This window comes from Cetorhinus maximus, chromosome 15, assembly GCF_964194155.1.
Source record: "Cetorhinus maximus chromosome 15, sCetMax3.hap1.1, whole genome shotgun sequence".
Lineage (NCBI taxonomy): Eukaryota > Metazoa > Chordata > Chondrichthyes > Lamniformes > Cetorhinidae > Cetorhinus > Cetorhinus maximus.
The window spans coordinates 32203540-32209539 of NC_135893.1; positions in this window are offsets into that span (position 1 = coordinate 32203540).

Sequence of the window (6000 nt, forward strand, 5' to 3'; positions counted from 1 at the left end):
TATTACAGCACCACTTTTTGCAGATGATATTGTTTTGCTGCCAGAACCATCTATGGATCCATTTAGTCTCCCCAGGATCTTGAACAAAGGGCTAATGAGTGTAAAATCATGATGGGTGCCCCAAGTGAGCTATTACAGGGACCACAAAGATAGATTAGAAAATACAAGGGACATTTGTCTCAAGTGTTGATTCACTTCGATATTTGTGGACCATAGTCATAGTTACAGTTCTCTGGGCTCATGCTGAAAAGGAGTGAAAAACACTTTGATTTTTGTCATCTTTTTCTATCACAGTAAAATCCTAATTCAGGTTAAGCTTGAGATGTATAAGACATGAGTCTAATCAGCTCTCCTTTATGGTTCTAAGTCCTCAATGAAAGAATTTCTTCCAGCTCCTGTGTAAGATCCACTTCCAACTTTGAGGTAGACACGTGGGGCAGAATTTTACATTTCTCGGGAGAGCGCGCACCTGACCCGATCAGGCGTAAAATCGTGCAAGATGATATCGGGTGAGTGTCCCGGCGTCACCCTGCACTCGAGCAATATTCAGGGCAGCAGGCACGTGCAGGTGTTGGAGCTGCACCCGCCATCAATTAAAAGGCCACTTAAGGCCATTGAAAAGGCAATTGTTCGCGATTTTACGTTGCCTGTGCGATTTTGTGCTCGTCACAGAGGCAAAACGGGCAGGCGGGCAGCCCACTTTTTATAAAGTCTCATCCAAGGGTGGGATAAAAAGGGTCAACAGCATTACCATTGTGATCAGTGAGGAGTTTAGGAGATAGTTTGCTGCTGGTTGCCTATTTGAACGTGACAGCTTTATCTCTGTTCTGAGCTTCATTCTTAGCATTTCTAGGCTTCATTTCAGGACTTATTGGTGTCTCCAAGGCCGCCGGAGAATTTTGACCATGTGGACCCTTCCAGGAATTCATCAGCCTTCTGTTACCCTGGTAATGGGGATTGTGCTCTGCACTGGTGGCACCTCCTCTGAGGAGGAAGAGAGGGGCAGAAGGGGGAGGAGGCCAGGTGTCCCAATGCAGCTTCCAGGGGAGGGACCTGTGGGAGGGGAGGTGCAGGCATAAGGAGCGCAGGGCCAGCAGATAGTCCAAGGCATAAGAGGCCGCAGAAGACACCACTATCCCGCTGCCAGGGTTTACAGGCAACAATGCAGCTACCTCAATATGCCCGAGGTGCAATGCCGAAGGAGGCTCCGCCTCTCCAGGGAGGCTGTGACCTCCATTTGTCAGATGATTGGGTCTGAGATCAGCTCCGACTGTGTGGGTGGACACCCCATGCCAGTGGCTCTGAAGGTCACAGTGGCCCTCAACTTCTATGCCTCTAGCTTTTTTCAGGGGTCAGAGGGGGATCTTGTGGAGTGTCCCAACCAGCTGTCCACAGTTGCATCAAGCTGGTGACAGAAGCTCAGTTCAGGTAGATAATGACATTTATTCATTTCCATACGGACGAAGACAGCCAGGCTGAGCGAGCCAGAGGGTTTGTAGCTATTGCTGGGTTCCCCAGCGTCCAGGGTGCAATCGACTGCACACATGTGGCCATCAAGGTGCCAGCGAGTCAGCCGGGTGCCTTTGTCAACAGGAAGAGATTCCACTCGATGAAGGTCCAGATAGTGTGTGACCACAGGATGCAGATTCTGCAAGTCTGTGCAAGGTACCAGCTCCATGATGCTTACACCCTCAGACACTCCCAGGTGTTGAGGCTCTTCAGAGCTCCAGCCCGAATGGATGGATGGCTGCTGGGTGACAAGGGCTATCCATTGAAAAGGTGGCTTATGACGCCTCTCTGCCACCCAAGCACAGAGGCAGAACAGCGTTATAATAGGAGTCATGCCTCTACAAGGGCAGTGATAGAGAGGATCATATGTCTTCTGAAGATGCGCTTCCAATGCCTGGACCATTCAGAGAAATCACTACAATACCCCACAGAGCGGATGTCACTGATAGTGGTTGCATGCTGCGCTCTCCACAATCTGGCTCTGGCAAGGGGGGACCCAGTGGAGGAAGAGGATCTTGAGGAAGCTCCAAAGGCCACAGAGGATGAATCTAGAAGTGTGTCAGAAGAGGAGCACGGTGAGGAGAAAACTGATGGTGTGGACTATTTGCCTACTGAGGGCTGTATCCTTCAGGGAGGTAGGGATACCAGGGACACCTTGATCCAACGATATTTCATCTAGGCTGCCAAAGATCTGCTTCCACCTCATGCCAGGGCTGCCATCTCCACCCCGGATGTCTGAAATGACCCTTTCATTTGAACCCAAAGTCCACTCAGTGCCTGTGCAATAAAATTAGAGCCACTCAGATCCAGCATTAGATACTGGCGTACCCTGCACCAAAAAAAACAGGTGAAGCATGCTCAGGCCATTAAGACAAAATCAAAATTTATATAACTTTGACACTCACAACCAATGAACATGACCATATCTGGCATTAATGCCCATACCAGTAAACATATAAACAAAACATGGCAGAACAGAAGACCACCCATGAACCTCAAGGTGCCTTAAACTTTACGAGTACTGCGTCTTGGTATATACACCCGCCCCTCGCTGGCAGCAGCATTGGAGGCAGCCGTCTGACACTGCTGTCTTGTTGGCCTCGATGACCTTGCTGGTTGTCCTCTGGCCAGTGGAGCCTATGCTGGCCCAGCGGGGTACGCCAGTATCTAATGCTGGATCTGAGTGGCTCTAACTTTATTGCACAGGCACTGAGTGGACTTTAGGTTCAAATGAAAGGGTTATTTCAGACATCCGGGGTGGAGGCAGCAGCCCTGGCATGAGGTGGATGCAGATCTTCGGCAGCCTGGCTGAAGGAGCGTTGGATCAAGGCATCCCTGGTATCTTTGCCTCCCTGAAGGATACAGAGGCCTGGCATCTCCCCAGTCATCACAGCCTCATCGGATGTCACAGTCACTGGCAGAAGGGTGGAGGAGCTGCTGCCATCATCCAGAGCGCCCTGAGAGGAGTCCACAGAGACGACAAACAGGTCATGCAGCAATATGAGGTTGCTCTGGACCTCCCTGCTCGCCATTGGTTGACGGGCGCCTAGCCGGGATACTGGGTGCCTCATCCATCTCCCACACTGGCACTGACCACCTGGGGTCAATGCCTGTGTGAGGGCTTGCAGGTCCGAGCGCAACCCCAGGAACCCCTGATTCTGTCCCTGAAGCTGCCTCTCCATGAGAGTCTCCTCTCTCGCAATGGAGGAGGCAGTGCGTTCGGCCATGAGGGTCAATGCAATACTCATGTTCCACATGGATACCTCCACAACAAAGGCGTGTATTCCCTCATGGATCTCCGCCAGATCCTCCTGCACATCCCACTGGACATCCAGCATCTGTCACCTCATGGACGACTCCAGAGGCCCATCCATCAGCCTTAGACTCAGCATCGTCCTGGTCTCCAGCAGCCCTCTGACTGATGGTGCCCTGGGCACTCTCTGCCTCCCCCTGCTCCTCAAGTGAGTGTGAAGTGCCCTCACTGCTGTGCACCAACATTCTAGGAGGTGACCTAATGTCCACTGAGGTGTTGGTATCTGTGCTGGTGCCGGGTTCAGAGAGTGTGACGCAGGTGCAGCTGAAGCCCGGTGGTCCTCTGGCTCTTCGGGGTCCTGCATACGAGTGCGAGCTGGCAAATCTAAGGGAGAGCAATGACATGTCATTAGTTAAAGTCATCACACTGCCACTGTGCATGCCAGGCACCCTGGTGAGACAATGGAGATCTGCATCATGGTGCCCTCGTCTTTCAATGATCAATGGGGGCTCCAGGTTTGAGACTCCCATTAGTGATGAGACTACATAAGAATGTTTGCACAATCCGGCACTCTCACCTCACTGCATTGCAATCTTACCTTCGTTAGAGACCCCTGGATTAGCTGCCAAGGTGGGTGGCGGCTCTCCAGCTCCAAAGTGTCTATTTCCAACCTCGTCATGATTAGGAGGTTTGGGGGGCCTCTGCCTGTCCTTGGCCTCATATGCTGTTATGGCTCCTCTTTTCCTGAAAGGACAGAGGAGTATTGATTAGCCCACTCTCTACCTGCAGCACCATTGCAGCCTGGCCAACCCCACCTGAGGAACACCTCACAGGGCACATCCGAGTTGTGGCCCTCGACCCGCAAGGCACTCAGTCCAAGCAGCCAGGGCTCACCCCCTTGGCCAGCTCAGCCATTGACAGTTGGCACTCGGACTCTAACACCCCTGAACTCCATGGGGGGACAGCCACACCTTAACACTTCTGCACACTGACCCATGCCAACACGGTACTCACCCTTTCCGAGCGCAGTAGTTCAGTGGACCTTTTGTGGCACTGCACCCATGTGCGCCTCACGACATCATGACTGCTGACCTCGGCCGTCACCTCCTCCCAAGGTTTTTTGGTCAGGTGTGATGGCCTCCTCCTGCCATCCCTGGGAACAAGCCTGACACCGACTCCCTCCACGAGGACCGCGAGGCTCTTGTCCAAAAAACGGGGGAGCCGAGTGCCCAGCCGACATGCCCTCTTGCCTGACGTCTCCAGCCGCTGGTGAGGCAATTGCTTCAGTCTCTAGACCGAAGAAAGATTCTTCCCTGGCAGCCTACAGGGAGCTGCCTCTGCCGATTTTAAACTGCCCGCCGGGTTGCCTTTGGACCTGGTGTCCGACGGGCCTCTGCCCGGCCCTACCGACCATTCTGAAGATGTGTTTCATGGTTGGGGGGCCTTAATTGGCATCCAGTGCGAAATCATGGTTGTGGGCCAATCGGGATTGGGGGCCTGCTTCCCAGCCACTCCTGGGCCCGCCCATCGTGCGCGTCTGACGAGGGAAACATTCAGGCCATGGCAAATTAGAGTCAGAGGGTTCCAGGCTACTAGATGGTCATAAACTCATAGGGCAGAATTTTGCCCTTACCGTCTGCGGTCAGGAACGCTCCACGAGTTTACGTGGGTGGGCGGGTTAAGGCCCCCACCCCAGCATGATATGCGGCTTGGGAATGAGCACGAAGCAGCGGTCGTGGGCAGGGGCATAATGTCCACCAGATCCAAAGGTGACCCGGTGGCCGATTCAAATGCAGCCTTGGCAGCCCCTGGAAAGCTACCACTGAAGAACGTGGAAGTCTTGAAAATGGAAACCGTAGCGGGTGGACAAAGCAGGTGGGAGGGCAGGACAGAGGGGTAGGCGGCCCCACGTTTCTCAGATGACTACCTCGCAGTACCTGGAGGAGGTGGCAGTGAGAAGAGAAACCCTTGTCCCTGGGGACGGGAGGAGGAGGCCCCCTCCCCACCTCACCAAAAAGGCCTGGGAGGAGGTGGCATCCAGGGTCAGCAACCACGACATGCTGAGGCGCACATGGGTGCAGTGCCAGAAGCACTTCAACTATCTCCTGCGACCGGGAAGGGTGAGTACTGTGTTGACATGGGTCACTTTGCAGAATAAGTAAGAGCTGCCCATCCCCCTGTGGGCCTCAGAGGTGTTAGAGTGTGAGTGACAAATGTCAATGAGGCAGGATCTGGCCAAGGGGGTGAGTCCTGGCTGCTTTGGCAGAGTACCTTGTGGGTCCAGGGTCACAAATCGGCTGAGCCCTGGGAAGTGTTCTTTGGGTAGGATTGGCCAGGCTGCAATGGCGCTGTAGGTAGAGGATGGACTGATCAATGCTCCTCTGCCCTTTCAGGAGAAAACATCCTTTTACAGTGTTGAGAGGTCATGGACTGGCAGGGTACTCCTACACCTCATCCTCACGCGATACAAGCAGGAGGCCCTGGAGCTGGAGAGGCACCATGCACCTCAGTCAAGCGGTCACGGTGAGGTTGGGGTGCCAGCGGAAGGTAAGAGTGCAGTGCACTGAGGTGAGAATGTCGGTTATTGCAACCATTCCAGTGTAGTCTCTATGTTGATGTGAGCCTCAAAGGTGGAATCCCCATTGATAACCAAAAGGCGAGGGCACCAAAATACATATCTCTGTCTCATCAGGGTGACAGGCATGCACAGTGACAGCGTCATGTCTTCAGCTAATGAC